The following is a 21,373-nucleotide window of genomic DNA, read 5'->3' on the forward strand; positions in this document are numbered from 1 at the left end:
CCTTTCCAGATCCCTTGGTTTTGGTATGTTCCTCCCTCCCTAGCACTTGGTAAAGTCCTGCTCTGTATCCTTCTTGACTAGTCTGCAATACTTCCTTTTCAAGCTTGCAGCCATAGCATAGCCCCTTCTGAACCACCGGCTGGAGTACCTTCAGCACACGGGAAGGCTCCCTAAAGTGGAGCTGCATACACCGCTCCTGGATACCAGCAGCTAGAGGGAGGACGTCCAAGATACATCTGTCCGTGTCCTGCTGTCCCCGCCGAGTGGTAACATGTCCCTAACATGTCATGCTGTTAACCTTTTTATTGATGTACGTGCAACACTCACCCCCACCCTATAAATAGTTTTTTAAATATACTACACTATGGTTTTTGTGCTCTCTATTTTCTGTTTCCATGTATCCTGGTGTTTGAGACATCCTAATTGACCAGCAGCACAAAACCTCACCCTTATCAGGTTGTAATTTATACCTTATTTCTAAGTCACTATCACCCATCACTGATCACTTATGAGCGCATGTTTTTTTGTTTCACTTTATGTTTGTATGTGTGTATGTGTTTAGGCTGGTAACCAGCTTAGCTACCCACCCAGTTAGAGAGGGCTGGAGTAAAGGTTAAGTTATTCTCCAAAGTGGAGTAGGCCTTTAGTTTGTTTCTTTTTGTATGTTTTGCCTTGTTAAAGGAACAGGCGCAATTAAGCAGAATTTAATTTCACCCTAATCGGTCTCCATTAAATACTTCTGCACACATCTCTTACAGTCCCTTTTACAGTTTTAATTGTCCTTTTAGCCATTCCATTTGACTGAGGATACCCTAAGCTTGTAAAATATCCAATTTCTTGGTAAAAGTAACCATATCATGACTGGCAAATGGTACGTGATCAGAGACCATTTCTCATGGTATGCAAATAAGTCTTTCAGTTTTGCTATGACTGGCTGTGCTTTTTTATCTGGTAGTCTAAGTACTTCAAGATATTTTGAAAATGAGTCTACAAAAAGCAAATAGGAATGACCACACAGATCAAATTTGTCTTCTGCAACCTTTGTCCATGGTATATCATGTGACTGCAGTGGTTCTTGTTGATTGATGGGTCGCATTTCTGGATAAGTGTCACAGGCTCTGACAGGCATTTCAATTTCTCTGCTGATGTTGGGCCAGTACATTACTGTACTAGCTTGTGCTAAACGTAACCTTTCTACCATTTGTGCTCTGGAGCTCTTGGGTGTGATACATTCATTACCTGTCAATAATAAACCATCCTCAATATGTATCTCATGTCTCATTGTCCAGTAAGATAGTATAAGTCTGTCAACAGTTTTCTTCTGGTTGGGCCAGCCATGCAGATTTATTGCTTTTAGTTCACTGAGTTCAATTTGTGCATAATTCTGCTCAGCACTTGTCTGGGCTATGGATGCAAATAAAATTGGTTTGCCCGCTAAATGGAATGTACAAGGTGTGTTGAGGAGAGACGTTGGTTAAGGTTCTGTGGCTGCTCAACATGTGTCTTGCAGAAGGAAGAAATAGATATGAGATGTAGAAAAGGTCTTAGAAGGCCTGAAGGAGTGGCTCAGTGAGTGAAGGCACTGACTCAGAAAACAATGATAATCAAATTGCTGTCTTGCACATAGGTACACATATAGTGTTAAACAAATCAGTTGGTGTGTCGTCTTGTTAGGAGAGAGATGAAGTGATGAATAAAGCCTTCTATACAATGATCGGGTCTCAGAGGTAAATAAAATAATGCTTACCTCTGAAGCCAGTCTTCCGATCTGGGCCAGATGATCCTCCGTGTCAGTGTCCCTTTATAACCCGTGTTATCCTGGGCGGGTAGATCTGTTGTAATGGAGGTTTCCTCTAAAGCTCTCTCTCCAGGTGGGCATCCTGGATCTCAAGGGAAGCAATGCTGAATGTAGGAAAAAAGTCCAAAACCACTGCAAATTATGGCCATACCGCAAAGCGAACCAGTCTGGAGACGAAGCGTCCTTGACGGCGTGAAACACATTGAGGGAGGACATGGTGTAGCCTGTTCTTTTTTGTGTGTATTTAAATAAATAAAGCCTTTTTTCGTCCTGGTTCGCCTTGCGGTATGGCCGTTATTTGCAGTGATTCTGACTTTTTTCCTATATTCAGAAAACAATGACACTGACTTTGAAGCAGCGGAACATGTTCCAAATCCCAGTGTCAGCTACTTTTGACCTTGGGCAAGTTACTTTATCTTCCATTATCTCAGGCACCAATATTAGATTGTAAACTCTATGGGACAGAGACTCAGTTAGCTCATTAGTGATCAGGTTTTGTGTTTCAAGGAGAACAATTGAAATTTGAGCAGATGGAATAGAATTGGAGGGGGGAATGATTAGATATTCCATTTGGAATATGTTATATACAGTAGTTACATATAAGATGAGGGTGAAAAAAAGACAAATGTCCGCCATCGAATTCAACCTACAGTATGTTAAATTTAGACGACAGATACTTAGGCAATATTTTTATTTACTGTATATTGATCCAAAGGAAGGCAAACAAAAAACCCCAGTTAAACATTATCCAATGATGTCTCAAAAAGGGTACACATAAATTTCTTCCTGACTCCAAATAATAATAATCAGATTATTCCTTGGATCAACATCCTTCCCATATTTACTTATTTGGTATACCTCTGTATAACTTTCCTTTCTAAAAAGATCTCCAACTTTTTTTTTAAAGATATCTATTGAATCTGCCATCACAGTCTCCATACAGTATATAATGAATTTCACATTTTAACTGTAAAGAAGCCTTTCCTTTGTTGCTGGTGAAATCTCCTTTCCCCCAACCTTAAGGGATGGCCCCATGTCGCTTGTACTGCCCTTGGGATGAATAATTAATTTGAAAGATCCTTGTATTGGCCCTGAATACTGTATATTTGTATATAGTTGTCATATCCCCTCTTAGACAACTTTTTTCTAATGGAAACAAATCTAATTTAGCTAGCCTCTTCTCAAAAGTCAGATTTTCGATCCCCTTGATTAATTGTGCTTCTCTGCAAATTTTCCAGTATTTTTTATGGAGTGATGTCCAAAACTGTATTTCATATTCAAGTTGTGTTCTGACCAATGCTTTATACAGTGGCATAATTATACTTTCTTCCCTTCCATCCATATCCCGTTTAATGCAAGATAAGATCTTATTTGCCTTTGCAGCAACTGTCAGACATTGAGCACTATTGCTAAACCTGCTGTCTACAAGCACTTCAATTTTTGCCCCATTTAATTTGTAAGTACTGTAGCCTGTTTATTCTTGTTTTTTAAATGCATAACCTTCCATTTATCTGTATTAAACCTCACCTACCAAGTTTCCAATCTTTCCAAGTCGTTCTGGAGAAAAATTATATCCTGCTCTGATTGTACAAACTTACACAATTTAGTGTAATCCGCAAAGATGGAGACTGTGCTCTCTATGCCCACCGCAAGGTCATCAATAAACAAGTTAAAAAGAAGTGGTCCCAGTACTGAACCTTAAGTTACTCAATTACAACTTTAGCTCAAACTGAAAAAGTTCCATTTATGACAACTCTCACTTCAACCAGTTTTCAATCCATGTGGAAATATTTTTATCGAGACCAATGAATTTTATTTTTTTACAATAACCTTTTGTGTGACACCGTATCAAAAGTCTTTTCAAAATCTAAGTATACCACATCAACTGCTTTGCCCTGTCTAAATTCCTACTTATCTCGGGCATGACGTGATATCCATGAGAAAATTGTAGGAAGATAGTTTGTGACACAGGCTGGGAAAAAAAGGGGTGATCCATAGTTTGTACTGAGGCACACACATTTTTGAAGATCAGGCAGTTCTGCAGCCGATCCACATCGAAGTTTATCTGCTAACTTAGTGTAACTGAGTGTGCCATTGTTTTAGTTGAGGTCAGTGCTTTTGATTATACCATCGGGTGATGCTTTGTTACACTAAGACAAGCAAACAGGAGCCAACACCAGTCTTGATCCAAAAACAAATAACTGATGATGCCTTTTCTGGGGTGTTAAAGGGAATTTATACTAAGGTTTTCCACAACTGCCCCTTTTTACATACTTAACTAAATTACCCATATTAGCTGAACCATTTCTCCAGTGTTGACGCAAGTACTTTGTAATATTTCCCACCCCCCTAATAAGAGAATAATTTACTGTGCCCTTTGATACACCTAAAGTTGGGTTGGGGACATTACTGTCTCAGGAAGTTCAGGCTGGTAAACATCTTATTTCAAGCTGAAGCATAATCTAAGAAATGTAACCATCAAATAAAAACTATAGACAAGAGCAAAAATCGAACATCCAGCCATTATTTGGCCATTAATATACATATTTACCAGAGTCCATGTTCTAAGAAAGTCACTCATTGACCCCCTGTTCTCATTGGGTTAATCATAAAAAAATATAACTATGTTTTATGCTTTGTATTTTAGGACCAACATTTGTTACACTACTGAACACATCTTGAATTAACAAATAATAAAAGTTGTACAGATAGTATTACACGTCTCAGTGCTTTCACCTTGTGCAATTCCCCTTTTGTTGAAAAATTGGACTACTCATAAAACCTTAGCTTACACAACACTATAATGAACCCAAACATTTCTAAAAAATGAAGTAAAAGGCTAAATTGCTGTCTGTATTTACTCCTACAGCATTGACTGTTTGGGGTTATTTGTGAGAGAATCACACCCTTTCTCCTTCCCACACATAAACCTGTTGATTCTCGTTCATATTCTTTTGAAAGTTAAAAAAGAAAAATCAGATGAAAAGAGATATCCATCTATGTGGTCTCTAAGGAGAAATTGAAAATAATATAGAGTGTTGAATATGTTTAACACTTCCTTTATTTCAGTATTTATATCAAAAACCATTTGGAAAAATCATGTAGATAAGGCAAAGACCTGGAAAGAAGGGGACAGGTCCAGTGACCAATTGTTCACTCTGGGGCACATACTTTTTAGATCAGGCAGTACTGGAGTCCATCCAGACTGAGGTTTGGCTTCTAACCCACTGTAACTGAGTGTGCCATTGTTTTAGTGGAGGCCAGTTGTATTGATTATACCACTGGGTGAGGCTTTGTTATACATACTAAGACCAGCAAACTGGAGCCAAAACCAGTCTTGATCCATAAACAAATAACTGATGATGGCTTTTCTAGGATGTTGAAAGAAGAGTATTCTAAGGTTTTATATACTTTTACAAACGTAACTAAATTATACTTAAAAGCTGAACCATTTCTCCAGTGAAAGACCCAAGTAGTTTGTCAATCTTTCACACTCCACTATTAAAAGAATAATGCATAGTATTGTGCCCCTTAATACACCTAAACCAAAACACAAACAGTTTTAGAACTAAAACCACATCTAAAACCAAAAACACAATTTTTTTTAGAATCAACACCACAACAAGAGCGAAAGTGCCAACCCATACTATTTTTCACTCTGATCCCACCCCTGGTTCCAAAGATATTTACAAATTTGTATGTGTTCCTGTTTTTTCTTTGGAAACCAATATGGCTGTCTATTAAGCCCCACTCCCACAGGTCAATAGGAATTGTAATGTGATCAGCGCATGGCATTACAATCATCTGAAGCACCAATAAGATCAATACAAAAAGTACGGTACAGGCATACCCCACTTTAACATACGCAATGGGACCGGAGCATGTATGTAAAGTGAAAATGTACTTAAAGTGAAGCACGACCTTTTTTCCACTTTACAATGCATGTACTGTACTGCAAACATCATATATGTGCATAACTGATGTAAAGAATGCATTTGTAACCAAAATAAATACTGTAGGCTTTATTGAAAGAAATGTTTTAATGTCAGCTGATTTTTTTTTTCTTACTAGTGCTGGCAGATGTTGGAGAAGACAGAAGGAGGGGGAGCATATTAACAGGTGCGCACGCAGCCGCAGCAGTGCAGCGCGCCGCCCCCTGCACTCCCCCCTCCTTCCTCCACTTCTGCTCCGTTGGAGAAGACAGAAGGAGGGGGAGCATATTAACAGGTGCGCACGCAGCCGCAGCCGTGCGCGCGCCGCCCCCTGCACTCACCCCTCCTTCCTCCACTTCTGCTCCGTTGGAGAAGACAGAAGGAGGGGGAGCATATTAACAGGTGCGCACGCAGCCGCAGCAGTGCACGCGCGCCGCCCCCTGCACTCCCCACTCCTCTCCCGCTCCGTGAGAGAAGACTGAAGGAGCTTCAAGGAGGGGAGACAAGGAAGATGTCCGCACGTAACCTGCAGCCGTGCGCGCGCCGCCCCCTGTACTCCCCCCTCCTCTCCCGCTCTGTGAATGATGACTGAAGGAGCTTCAAGGAGGAGAGACAATGAAGAAGTGCGCACGCAGCCGTGCACGCGCACCGCGCCCCTGCACTCCTGCTCGCTCCGTTGGACAACATTGAAGGAAGGCGAGTTATGCAGACGTGCGCACGCCACCGCAAGCGCACGCCGCCGTGCACGCGCCCCGCCCCCTGGTGTCCGTACTCGCGAAGCACTGAGTACGTACACAGGGGTATGGTGCAGTTAAAAAAAAGTGTACGTACTTGCGAGTGTACGTAAAACGAGTGTATGTAAAACGGGGTATGCCTGTATTACAGACAGCACTCCTAATGCAAATATTAACAAACTATTACCTGGTGCACAGGAACAACATGGGGGGACCCTTAACCCTCCCAAACTAAAGAACAAGAAAAAGAGATGTCCCCAGCACTCATTTGGAATAAAATGAAAGCACTGGTCAGCAAATGTGCCAGAAAATATATGAGTTGTATTGAAATGAAATATACAATATAGAATATATCACTCGAAGAATGCTACCATAATCTTAGGGAAAATCTATATATACAAAAGCCAAAAAGTGGCATGATTGGAGGGGAGAGGAAGGAGAGGAGGGAAGGGAAACACAAACGGAAACACAGAGGGGATACGCTAGTGACAATAACCTGCATAACGGCAAAATGTGAAATGTGTGATGAAAGCGAAAAGGGGGCAACGTTTCGGGGCAGGATGCCCCTTCCTCAGGCCTGTTCCCACAGAACATTAGAAAAGGAACCTGTGGTACTTCCCTTCATGCCAAACCACATAATATCTCCCTCCCATCTGTAATGTAATCATATAGACAACTAAAGAGCTTAAAGTAATGTATACATAGACAGGATAATCTAAAAAGAGGAACACTAATAAAAAAATGTCAATGTGTTCACAAATGTTAACTGCTATTCAACCAGTCAATACCTATCAAGCATAAACCGGGAAGCTTTGGTTAAATGATATAAACAGTAATGTTGAGAACTGTCTCGGATAAATCACCCATTGTAGTCATATAGAATCAATCTAGTATCAAAGAAGCAGAAAAATCTAAGACAATGCTAGGAACCCATCCTGCTAGCCAAAAAGAGAAATCCCCAAAATAAAACATTATGGGGCCTATGCAGAGAGCAGCGCTATTTCGAAATTCGCCATTTTTTGGAGAAAATCGCGCAGAAAACAGCAGAAAATGGCGAGTTCCGAAAAACGCGCCAATTTTTCTTTTCTATTTGTAAAACTCGCCTCGCGGCTGGCGAGAACCTCAATCTCGCCAGTTTTAAAAATATCCTAATGCAGAGAGCCGCGAACGGCATCTAGCGGCTGTTCGCGCCAATAAAATGGCGCGATTGTCTCCTTTTTGCCTCGCCAGAAAAAATTGGCAAGAAGCTGCCGCTCGCGGCCATTGCAATGGGAAAAAAAGGCGCGAATTTGTTTTTACACGTTTCTGAAGCGCGCATCTCGCCAATTTAAACTCGCCACACGCATCCATGTTAAACATAGCAGAATTCGCACTTTTCTGCATATGGAGAATAAAACTCTCCAAAAAAGCTACTTTTTACTAAATTCGCCATTTTTAAAATTCGCTGCTCTCTGCATAGGCCCCTAAATCAGCAATATGGCAAACAGAAAAAAGGGCAGTGACAGGGTTAAGACACATCTTGCTAACCCTGAAGGAATGCCCAGAACTATAGCTAAAGTCAGCAGTAAGGCAAACAAAAAAAGTCAGCAGGTTTAGGGAAGAATTGTATCATACGTATCACCAAACTGAAGCAGGTTCAGTCTCTACAAGCTGCTGCACATGGTCATGCCTTGATGTGGCTAGCAGGCTTATAACGCTTTGGCCAAAGGATTTAACTAAATGACCCTTTTCAAGAGATATATAGGTATTTCACTGTGTATTTTTGTCATATTGGATGTAGCTTTGGGCTTTTTTTTTTTTGTGCAAACATTTTTTTTTATTGGGTATCAGCAGAGACATCAAGACAACAATCCGATACATCTTCAAAACCCAATACAAATAATTTTCAATAGAATATAGAAAGATACGTTGAGGGGGAAAATTCTTAACTGTAGTGCGCACATTTTAATCTTATTACACTTTCATCACTCAGGGAGGGGTGGGGGCCCGTCCAGCTATACTAAAAATGATAGAAACCCCCAGCCGGGGGAGTCTTAGTATCCAGTAGATCAAGGAAAAGTGGTAGAAAGAAGAGTGAAAAAGGAGGGAGAGAGAGGGGCGGGGGTGAAACCAAAAAGGGGGTAGGGAGGGAGGGGTAGAAGGAAGGGAGGGAAGGTATAGATGGGTACCCTCGACCGAGGGCCGGCCTCCCCCCACACACCCCTCACCAGCCGTCTCGTCAGGGAGAGGGGGGGGGGGTGTTTATAAAACTAAAGAAATTGGCGTATTACCCTCTCTTTAGATTCTTTCTGGTCGGTAGGCCAGCCACCTTTCCCAAATTTCATAACATTCGGTAGATGATTGATTGCTTCGGATCTTTGTTGGAGAGGATGTGGACAGAAGGGAGATATGGCCCACATTTGGTGGACATGCCCGGAAATTATGAGGTTCTAGTCTAACATTGGGGAGCTCATCAGGAAAGTAACGGGTATTACAACCCCACTGACCCGTTAACTTTCCTCCTAGCAACACCTATAGAAGATATTGATTGCCCTATTAAGAAATTCATCTCATTTATCCTCACTGCCGCAAGGTGTTCACTCGCGGCTTCATGGAAAAAGATTTCACCACCCTCAAAACAAACGGTTGAACGGCGTATAAATGAGGTTATGTTGATGGAAAGGCTCACTGCCTTCCTGAGGCAATCATGTTTGGGCTTTTTTGTTGTATACTTTTAGCCATGCCCACTAGCATTCCAATTGATATATATATATATATATATATATATATATATCAAATGTAAATATACTGTATGCTTATTTGCAGGTCTTAGGCAGGTCTGCAACCCCGCCTTTCACCACAATCACCCAGCACACAGCACTTCCACTGCAGCAAGGGATTCTGGGAAATGACATGCAAATGAGCACTCAGTGCCAATTTTTGCTTCAAAAACCAGATTATCCAAGATCAGTCTCGTCATCCAGTATTTGCGGTGCCCAATTCCTTCCACCAATTTTTCCTGTCTTCACTTTGGAGCACGGCATAGGACGGCATACAATTTATACCCTTAATTCTTGGGCTTGGTGGATTTTGGCTGACAGAGTGAGCTGCAGTGATGAATGATCACCAGCGGTCCTCGAGGTGAGCGTGGTGTGGCAGCAGGATACCGGCGTAGGCGAGTAGCGGACAGATAACGTCACAGCGGCGCCAACACTCTCTGTGATACTACACCGGAGGAAGAGGTCCTCAGCAGCTGCCGGAGCCTCCCGAGTGACTAGACGTTCTTCACCATCGGATCACCTAGGTCCAGGACATCTATGCCAAGCTAAGTGTCCCCCTCCTTTTCCCTGCCGTTCCTCTTCCATTGCCATACTTGCACACGAGGATGCCTCTGTTATATACCGTGTATTAGGACCAGCACAGAATTCATTTCTACAGTGCCTGGGCCAGACACGGAGAGGTTCATCAGGCTATTTAACATTGAGGGACACAATTTGGATCTCAGTCACATCATAGATGGACATTTACATTCACCGTGGCCATTTTCACCCGTTATATATATATTTTGCCGTCCCACTACTACAATATACATGAGGTCCAACGAACTTTACCACATCCACTGTTATTGATTGGAGCATACTTAGGGGTGCTCCTCTCCCCACCTTTTAACATACATATATATATAAATATATAAATATATATATATATATATATATATATATATATAGCCTGGCCTTCGGCAGCTATTGCTAATTCTGGACCTTTCCTCTGTCAGTCCTGTTAGAACAGGCAGTGGAAAGGTTAATTCCTTCAGTTAGCCTGTTTGCATTTCAGCTCTGAGTATTGTAGCAATATTCGGGGGCAGGCTTAAGCAACCTTTGAGCATGTTAATCCAAAGGGTGGATATGGGTTGGAACACCCCCTGATGTGTGTGAGCCAATCGGTATCCAGCTTTGAGTTGCAATGATTCAAAGTTAGAGACACTCCCTGAGGATATTCAAATTGAGACATGTTTCCTAAAATAAGTGATCAGTTAGGGAAGATCATTGAGTCTGAGAGAAGATGAGGAGAGATGACAGAGAATATTTCTCCCCCTCTTGCCCCACCTGGGTAAGGAGGGGGGGGGGGAGTTAAGCTGCCATAAGCAGAGGGCAGAGAAGCAAGATCAGGCCTATGATGTTCAGCTGTATGCTGTGTGTGCTGCTCTGAATAAAGGACCACAGAAAGAAGCTGCTGTGTGTGTATCACTGTTCCTGGTGTGAGAAGGAGAAAGTGTCAGTAGGGGTCTCTCCTCTGCAGACCCCAGAGTATCCCTACTGGCTGGAGGCACTGCACCACCCAGAGAGAACAAGAGAAAGGTAACCTGTCCCACACCACCTGCTGTCCCTGTCCTGGTTCTCCCCAAAACATCACGGAGCTCTCAGCCCTCCGGTTACCAGCAGGTATACAGCACCAAGACACCTGAGCGAAACCTGGAAAGGAGTGTACCGCCACCCAATCTCATGTCGGGTGGGGGATAATAGGGTTATATTTGGAGGTGCTGCTGAGATGATGCCTGCATCCCAGGACAGGACAGGTTTTACCAACAGGACAGGCTTTCAGGGACAGTGGACCATGCAGCAGTATTGGGACTTTTCTATGCAGCACAGAGCAGCAAATTGACTTCCCCAGGGAGGGAGTTACCTATCCAAGAAGACCCTTTGCAAGGTTTGGCTACCCCCTGGTTGCGTGTGGCTATGGACCGTTGACCAGAGGAAGTATGGGTAACCACTTGCACTCCAAGGGGACAGGGACTCCGCGGAAAGGAGGCTCCTGTGCACCCATCTATGAAGCAAAGGGGAACCGGTTCCTGAGGCTGCACCAGGGTGCTGGAAGGCCCCTTATTGGCACTCCAGTTGGGGCGACTTCCCTGAGGTAACACCAGGGAAGCGTGAATACCCTTCTGCACCCACAACGACGAGGCGGAGAGGGTACAGGACCATGGTGACCACGGCTCTCTCGGTCCTGTGCACCCTGCAATAAGAGTTATTGCGGAAGTCCCTGTTGCGAGGCATTCCCTGAGGCGACACCAGGGCACGTGAGACTCAAAGAAAAGGGACAGAAAGGAATTGTGTTGGTGTGTTACTGTACAGCGCTACAGGGGCCACGGCTGAACACAGAGAGAATTGTGATTTGTGTGACTTCTTACTGGAAGAAGGAGTCACGCTTGTGCTGGACTGTGTTACTACCTCAAGATGGCGGTTCCTGCTCCTAACAGGAATGCCACGTGCTTTTCTGCAAAAGCTATATTCAATTGCAAGCTTTTGCTGACCTACAGCTTGCAAGGAAATTGCGGGAACTATTTAACCCCTCCCCCTTGGCCTGTTCTGGATTGGACTATCCTATCTACCAGGGTGAGGAGCCGAGTGTGAATGAAGGAACCCACAGGAAGTGAGGAGCCAGACGTTTGTGTTCTACAGAGACAACAGTTGTGCCTCTGAACTGCTGCCTGCTTATCTATGATCATGGAGAATCATGGACAAGTCTACGAACTGACCGGAGGAGTCCTAGTCATTAGGGACTCCCCTGAGAATCAACTACTTGGGGTTTGCCCCTTATGTGATTGTCCTGGCGGCTCTCTTCACCTCATGAGAAGTTGCTCCGCTTGGAAGAAGTCCTGGGAGGCCCTTCAGGCCGAGGCGCTGACTGAAGCCCGCTGCCGCAAGAGTAGAGCATCACATATCCCTCCCCCCAGCGAAACATTGTCCAGTGAGCGGCCCGTGCACTATTCCCGTGCACCAACCTCTTTGTCAGACATGTCTGACATCTACCTCTTCTTAAATGTTTTCTTCATATTAGATCTCCTGCTGAGCAGTAATAGAGTCCAGCGTAGTTTCCCACTCAGTCTTCAGAGCTTCGAGCTCTTCGCCTAGCTCACACTGTTGTTTCTCTGCCTTCTTGCGACCAGCACGCTCAGACTCCAGGCCCTTCCTCAGGTCTTGAAGCTGTCCTTCTATACTTCTTTTCTGGCTTAAGGCAGGTGCCAATTCAATTCCTCTCAGGGCCTTCATCTCTTCCCGGTGCTTGCTCTTGGTTTGTATCAGCGCATCCTTTAGATTTTGGATCTCTGTAGTCGCTAGGATTGCCGCTGCTTCTGTTTTCCATGCTTCTTTCTCCTGGGTGTACTGATTTTTGGTGATGGAGCAGGCTCTCTGCTTCTCCAGCTCTTTCTCCAGCTTTAGGTTGTCCTCCTTTATAGCTGTGAGTTGCTGGGACGTGTGTTCAGTTATCCGCTTTAGCTCTAGGAGCCTTTTATCCAACTTCAGTTTTTCAGATTCCAAGGTTTGGACATTTTTAGTTTTTTCGTATTTTGCTTCCAGTGACGCTCGGGTAAGGCTCAGGGTGGCCTTCAGCTCATCATGCTGCTCGGCGGGGACCCACTGGGTACTCAGTCTCTCCTGTGGCACTTGCTGCTTTACTTTACCCAGCTCTGTTTTTAACGTGCAGACCTCTCGCTGAGAAACTTCTAGCTTGCTGATGAGGCGTTGAACGTCTTGTTGGGACACCTCATAGAACTGTTTCCAGTCAACACTCTTCTGGTCTGACTCACTTGGATTTCTGCTTATGGCGGTATCGGTAGCCTTTGTCATACCAAGGCTAATAGTCACTCCTGTGACGATTGCGTCAAGCGCTCTGTGTTGTAGTCCACCGCTGGTCTTTTCTGATGCCACGGGGTAAACTTTCCTTGCAGCTTCTGTTGCACACGGAGGTTGTCCTTTACGCGTGGCCACATAGGAGTCCTCATACACTGGCGACACATTTAATTGCACTGCGGCCAGATCCGCAAGCCGGGAGATTTCCCGGCTTGCTAGTGGCCGCCCCTCGGCGTGCCGCGCGTCATAGACGCGCGGTCACGCGTCTTCGGGAGCGTGCGCCCCCTGCACGCACGTCCAGGGGCTCCCCGAGGGAGCCCTGGTGTCCCGCGATCGCGGGACAGCGGCAGGGGGTTCCGGGGGACCCGGCGGACCCGGCAGCGGGAGGGAGAGCGCCCCGATCGGAGGGCGCTCTTCCGCTGCTTCGGCGCGCGCCCGTCACACTCGGGCGCGCGCCAGGCTACTGCTGCGGCACAGAACGGGCAAATGCTCGAATAAACTGTGCCGCAGCAGTAGTCCTCTTCTGAACTGCAAGAACTGTGCTGTACCGTAGAAACCCAGCACGAATCATGCCCAACAGAAAAGTTACATTCCATTGGTTCCGCGTTCCGAGGGCAAACTGCGGCCACATGTCCAAGTTCATGGCATCTGTAGCACTCTATATACCTTCCAAAACTGGGTTGGTGTTTTGTCTCCAGTCTACTGGGAACAACGAGACCAGATTCCCTCCTAGGTGCTGTGGGACTTCCTACTCCTTTACGCAAGACAATGAGACCTTGGGGATTCCTATTCGGACGAACAGTCTTATCGGACATCCTGGAGTGCAGGAAGCGAGAACTGGAGCACTCATCTGGACTTGAACTCTTGGACATCTCCTCGGCAGTCAAGTAACATTCGACTAAAGCGACCAACTGTTCGGCGTCTTTGGGGTCACTCTGGCTCACCCACTTCTGGATGGTGCGGGGGAGACCCCTCAGGAACCGGTCTATAACGACTCTTTCGACAACTGCAGCAATGGAACATACCTCAGGCTGGAGCCACTTCCTTGCAGAGTGTATAAGGTTATAGAGTTGAGAGCGGGGTGTCTTCTCTATATCATAACGCCAGGAATGGAACCGTTGGGCCCGAACCGCAAGGGTGACCCCTAGCCGTGCCATAATCTCCGCCTTCAAGATGTCATAGTCTTTAGCTTGCTCGGGCTCTAAGTCATAATAGGCTTGTTGTGAGTCACCCACCAGGAAGGGAGCAATTATTCCCGCCCACTCCTCAGCTGGCCACCCTTCGCGTACTGCGGTGCGCTCAAAAATTGACAGATATGCCTCAACGTCATCGTCCATCGTCATTTTCTGAATGAGGTGCATTTTTACCTGGTGACCGACCTGTGGGGCCACTCTAGGCTGGGCAGTAATTTTCTCTCCCAACACTCGGAGCTCCTTGTGTAGGCAAAGTTGCGCCTCGTATTGCTCTTCTTTTAGCGTCTGATGTAGGGACAGCGCCATCTGCTGTACTAACACCACCATACTTTCAGTTTGTGACTTTGTCATCTGTTGTAAACTCTCATTATAGGATTTTGACATCTCCTCTTTGGTCTTTGCCAATTGCTGCAAATCCTGCATTAGGATAGCAGCATTTTCTGTTTGTTTGTACTGAAGCGAGGTCAGAAATTCCTCCATTTTCCACTTTCACTGCCTTGTGGACTGCCCGCGTTAAACTCCACCAATTGTGATGTCTCAGTCCCAGCGTCAGATCATTTGTCCAGATCAAAGGCAGAAAACACTGTATTTTCTAAGCAGGGTACAAAGCAGGTAAAGGGTTAACTCATAACACAAAACAGAAACAGAAGACCTAACTCCTTCCAGGAGTACTGACTAATACTGCTTAGCCCCTAACTAATTGTGGGAGAACTAACCTCTTTCCCCACTTTACCCAGTGTACCTGCAGCCGCTCCCCTTTCAGTCTCTCCCAGGGCTGTCTGTGTGTGCCTTCAGATCAGTATAGCAGCAGCGTCTCTCACCCTCTCTGTGTCACTCTCCACAGTGTGTCTCAGACAGCATGGGGGGGGGGGAATCTCTGTATCACTTCCTGACTATAGGCTAATTAGCTCATTAAATAGCAGCTGAACAGACCTTTTTCCAGGAGGATTAACTCTATGAGAGCTGTAAAGTCCCACAACTGCCCCATTCTAGCCCTTAGAGGGCAGTGACGGCATCACAATATATATATATATACAGTGTTCGACAATCCTATACATTTACACGCCTGGGGCGGGTGGATTTAACCCCCAGGCGAGTAAATATTGGCCCAAGCAGAACACGTGCTTGTTTTTTTAAATTTCCCTGCTCGCGCTGAATTTTCCCTGCTCGCGCTGAAAAAATAAATAAATAAATAACTCCCCCTACCTGACAGCTGATTGGCGCGCACTCCCAGGCTTTGTGGGCGCGCGGCCAGGCTCTATATGAGCCCGCCCTCAATGAACGGCCATTTTTTCTGGCCAGAAATCTGTTGGAGAGTACTAGAGTAAGTACTCTCCAATCCTCCATCCCCTCTGCTCCTTCCCTGCCTCCTGCAGTTCCCCCTTACTCCCCGCTTCCCCCCCCAATACCCGCGCGTGGCTGGAGATGGTAGCGAGGGTGTTCCGCCTTCTCTCCCCGGCCCCCGCTTATCCGCGCTGGGCGGAAGTGTCCCACCCTTATTCCCTCCAGCTTCCTGCGCCACTTCCAGCTTTCCCCGGTCCCCGCGCGGGGCGGAGGTGTCCCCCCTTATTCCCCCCAGCTTCCCGCACAACTTCCAGCTTTCCCCGGTCCCCGCGCGGGGCGGGTTATGGTAGTGGGGTGTTCCCCACTTACCCCGGCTTCCCGCGATCCCCGCGGGCGGGTGATGGTAGTGGGGGGTGTCCCCGCTTACCCCGGTTTTCCGCGATACCAGCGCGGGACGGGTGATGGTAGTGTGTGTTGTACTGGCTTCATGCACCACTTCCCGCTTCCCAGATCCCTGCGCGGGGTGGGAGATGGTAGCGGGGTGTTCCCCTCTAACCTCCTTGGTCTCCGCTTCCCCGCGGTCCCGTGGCTGTCCTCGCAGGGAGGGAGATGGTCACGGGGGGGCGAGCAGGGCAGTGGTGGTGGTGGTGCTCAGTCGCGCGGCCTTTCCTCTTCTTCCCCCTGTTGTGTGTGTGTGTGTGTGTGCATGCATGTATGGGAGAGGTGTGTGTGTGTGTGTGTGTGTATGCATGCATGCATGGGAGCATGCGTGTGTGTGTGTGTATGCATGCATGCATGTATGGGAGAATGTGTGTGTGTGTGTATGCATGCGAGAGTGTGTGTGTGTGTATGCATGCATGGGAGAGTGAGTGTGTATGTGTGTGTGTGTGTGTGTCTGTGTCTGTGTGTCTGTGCATGCATGCATGGGAGAGTGTATGTGTATGCATGGGTGTGTATGTGTGTGTAGGATACCAGAAGTGTCACCCCACCCAGTCACCCCACTCCAGTCACCCCACCACCCCAGTCACCCCACCCCAGTCACCCCGTCACCCCACCCAGTCACCCAGTCACCCCACCACCCCACCCAGTCACCCCACCAAGTCACCCCGTCACCCCACCCAGTCACCCCGTTACCCCACCCTGTCACCCCGTCACCCCACCCAGTCAACCAGTCACCCCACCCAGTCAACCAGTCACCCCACCACCCCACCCAGTCACCCCACCCCAGTCAACCAGTCACCCCACCCAGTCACCCCATCACCCCACCCCGTCACCCCACCCAATCACCCCACCCCCGTCGCCCTCTCTCTCTCGCCCCCTCTCTCTCGCCCCCTCTCCACCCTCTCTCTCTCGCACCCTCTCACACCCTTTCTCTCTCACACCCTCTCTCTCTCACACCCTCTCTCTCTCACACCCTCTCTCTCTCTCACCCTCTCTCTCTCTCACACCCTCTCTCTCTCTCTCTCTCACTCTCTCTCTCTCTCTCTCTCTCTCTCTCTCACATCCTCTCTCTCTCTCACACCCTCTCTCTCTCACACCTTCTCTCTCCCTCACACCCTCTCTCTCCCCCACACCCTTTCTCTCTCCCCCACACCCTCTCTCTCTCCCCTGCACCCTCTCTCTCTCCCCCACCCTCTCTCTCTCCCCCGCACCCTCTCTCTCCCCCACCCTCTCTCCCCCACCCTCTCTCTCACACCCTCTCTCTCACACCCTCTCTCACACCCTCTCTTTCTCACACCCTCTCTCTCACACCCTCTCTCTCACACCCTCTCTCTCTCACACCCTCTCTCTCATACCCTCTCTCACACCCTCTCTCTCTCACACCCTCTCTCTCTCACACCCTCTCTCTCACACCCTCTCTCTCACACCATCTCTCTCACACCCTCTCTCTCTCACACCCTCTCTCTCTCACACCCTCTCTCTCTCTCTCTCTCTCTCACTCTCACACCATCTCTCTCTCTCACACCATCTCTCTCTCTCACACCCTCTCTCTCTCTCTCACACCCTCTGTCTCTCTCACACCCTCTCTCTCACACCCTCTCTCTCCCTCACTTCCTCTCTCTCTCCCCCACACCCTCTCTCTCTCCCCCACACCCTCTCTCTCCCCCACACCCTCTCTCACACACCCTCTCTCACACACCCTCTCTCACACACCCTCTCTCTCACACCCTCTCTCTCACACTCTCTCTCACACCCTCTCTCTCACACCCTCTCTCTCACACCCTCTCTCTCTCTCACACCCTCTCTCTCTCACACCCTCTCTCTCACACCCTCTCTCTCTCTCACACCCTCTCTCTCACACCCTCTCTCTCTCACACCCTCTCTCTCTCTCACACCCTCTCTCTCTCTCACACCCTCTCTCTCTCTCTCACACACCCTCTCTCTCTCTCACACCCTCTCTCTCTCTCTCTCTCTCTCTCACACCCTCTCTCTCTCACACCCTCTCTCTCTCCCCCACACCCTCTCTCTCTCCCCCACACACTCTCTCTCTCTCACCCCCTCTCTCTCTCTCTCTCTCTCTCTCTCTCTCTCTCTCTCACACACCCCCTATCTCTCTCAACCCCTCTCTCTCTCTCTCTCTCACCCTCTCCCTGTGTCTGCCTCACACTCTGTTTCTCGATCTCTTATTTACCCTATATATCTTAACTGCCCTATACTACACCAAAATAACCTATACTGCTTTCTTCTAGATCTGACTCAAGCTTCACACAGAAGATATCGGAACCCCCCTAACCCAGAAGACAGGTAGGGAACACCTAACATTGCGGGAATGATGGTACCTGGACATTGAGGAACTGCGGATCAGGTAAGATCCCAGGTGGACCAGAGTGTAGAGAAGCAAGGAGCACAGCTGAAGTAGAAGTCTGCAGGGAGAATCCTGTAGAAAAAATGAATGAAGGGCACAACTCCGTGCTAAAACTGAGGGTGATTTATTGGATAAATGCACAGGGACAGAAACACAGCCCACACACCGAATTACTTATAGAAGTTCCCATCTACCTTTATGCTGAAATACAGCTTGTGAGTCCATACACTTGTATGAGTGTCAATCTCTACGTTTATACATATAAGATCCCAGGTGGGATTGCTGCTTTAGATATTGTGAAGCGGGGACGTCCAGACACTGGTTAAGGGGTTCAGGAAACTAGTCATTCACACCTGGCTTTTATTTCTAGATCGACATTTACACACACAAACACACGTAACAAGGACTAATTGTAGAATAATGTAATACAATAAAGACATTTATGTCAAAAACGAATGTTGTTCTGGCTAGGAATTTATTAAATGTATTTTATTTATATGTTTTATTTTAAAGCGGGGTTGGGGGCGGGACTAGGGTTGGGGGTGGGACAAGGGGCGGGGTTGGGGGTGGGACTAGGTGGCGAGTAGATTTTTTGGTTGGGCGAGTAGATTTTTGGGTGATTTGTCGAACACTGTATATATAAATATTTATATATATATATATATATATATATATATATATTTATATATATATATAATACTGAGTTAAGTTATGGTGAGTAAAATAAGTGACAAAAACCCTCCACAGGAAAGCAAATATGCAAATATAGCTGTATGCTCATCTGCATGTCTTAGGCAGGTCTGCAACCCCGCCTTTCCCCATTATCACCCAGCATACAGCACTTCCCTTGCTGCAGTGGAAGTGCTATATGCTGGGTGATAATGGGGAAAGGCGGGGTTGCAGACCTGCCTAAGACATGCAGATGAGCATACAGCTATATTTGCATATATATATATATATATATTTATGTAACGGGTATTCCACCCCACCCAATCTCATATATAGTGTGGGTGAGTAGAACATGTGGTGTTACCGGTGTGGTGCGTATACCTGCAGGCTCACAGGAAGTCTGAGCCTCCGCTAATGAGAGCCTGGGGTGAATCTTCTGGAACGTTTCTTATTTCAGTGCCTCCACCTATGTAGGATTCTAGGGAAGTGTAGAATGACCCTACATAGGAACCCAATCAGAAACCACACACACAGTGCTATTATAATAACTAAGGGCTTTACTAATATGCATGGAGAATATCATCACATTTACATAACCTCATAACCTGTGTCCCTCTCACGAGGAGACACTACTCGTGACGTCTCGCAGGACGTTTCCCCAACACTAGGTGATCCCACCCAGTGTCCAGTGAAACCCCCACACCCAATGTCCCGTACTCCTATGGAGATAGTCAATGGGTGACTGCGCAGTCACTAAAACCTCTAGGCCTGTTGGTGCACATGTGTTGGTATAATACCTGCCGAGCACTCCGGTGCTCGGGTCCGCAACAGTCTTCTCAAAGGATCAGTCGGGCGATGCCTCCTTCTGATCCTCCACTGCTCTCCTTGTACGTGGACCGCTCGAGCGGTCCCACTCCGGAACAGTCTCTGTGGACCCCAACGTGGTCCCAACCGCTTCACAGGAACAACGATACTTCTCTGTGTCCCTACCTACATAAGGGGCACGTGCTGCACTATAGGCCGTCCCTATGATACAGCAACCTATGGTGGCTTGGGATACTCCTATGGGCCTAAGGGGTCAGGACCTGTCCCACTCCCCTAACTACCCACATCCCTAAGCCTCACTAACTCTAACAGCCAACGTGCTGCTAAACACGGTGCCTGCCTGTCAGACCTCACAGCAATGCCCGCTGTGACTCTGACAGTGCAGCACTCTAAACTAGGGCCGCGTCCCTCTCTAGGACCTCCCTAACCAATTACCCACTAGTAACTGACTTCTAACTACTGGAGTGACAGGGTCCCTTACTCTAAGGCAGTCCCTGGCAACACTCCTATCTTAGGGTAACATCAGAGCTATCTTGGACCAAGGGGGTGCTGGCCTAATACAGGGGAGTCCCTCTCTCCTGCACCCTACCTCCTTCCCTTGTCTGCCTCCTTGCTCTGCTTCTTCCTGACTGACTACGCAGCTCACTGCCCGCGAAATGTATCCTTTTCCCCAGGAGCTCCCTAAGCCCTATTGGCTCCCTGGTGTCACATGGGGTACGCAGAGGCTCATGGGATATGTAGTCCCAGCTCAGAGCCTTCCCTGGTAGGCTAGGGGTTCGCGGGCTTTCCTTACCCTCCACTGCGCGTGCGCAAGCTTTCCCGGGCTTTCTCTCTTCTCCCTGAGCTGTCCCTATGCTCGCGCGAGCTATCCCTAGCTCTGGGGCTTTCCCTGCGCCTACGCGTCCCCTGCACATGCGCGAGACGGTCCTCAATGGCGGCGCCCTGCTCTGCGGCCGCCGGGACCTTAGAGATGCGATCGCGGCCTTAGCAACGGCCCGATCGCGTCCCCGGCAACCGGCCGCAGGCAGGAGAAGACGCGCTGCTCCCTGCTCCAGCCCCCACCCTTGGAAGCAGCCGTCGGGTTTTTCAATACCCGCGATCGAGCTGCGCCAGGGAAGGGGGGTCTCCAGGAGCCATGGGAGCTCCAGGCTATATTTATATTTATACTATGTGGTAATTTTTGGGGTTAGAGCTTGCTGGGTATCTGTGTGTTTATTAACTTTGTCCAGCTGGTCTCAGCAGTTTTGGAGGTCAGGGGCCCTTCCCTCCCAGGGTTTAAGCTCACCCCTCCCCACTTTACTCAGTATTTTAGCTTAACACCAATTTGTGACTTCTACAAAGCAAGAACATTTCACATAAAATATTGCTGTTCCAAGACCTCACAGGACCAAACACCATTTATTGCTCTTCTATTTTAGAATCACAAATGCAGGTTTAATCACTTATTTCGCTTACCTATTTGGCGAAAAGTCAGCATAAAGTCCTCATCTGTGAATCTTACAATGACATTTAGGGCCTCAT

The sequence above is a fragment of the Ascaphus truei genome, chromosome 4, assembly GCF_040206685.1.
Source record: "Ascaphus truei isolate aAscTru1 chromosome 4, aAscTru1.hap1, whole genome shotgun sequence".
In the NCBI taxonomy this organism is placed as follows: domain Eukaryota; kingdom Metazoa; phylum Chordata; class Amphibia; order Anura; family Ascaphidae; genus Ascaphus; species Ascaphus truei.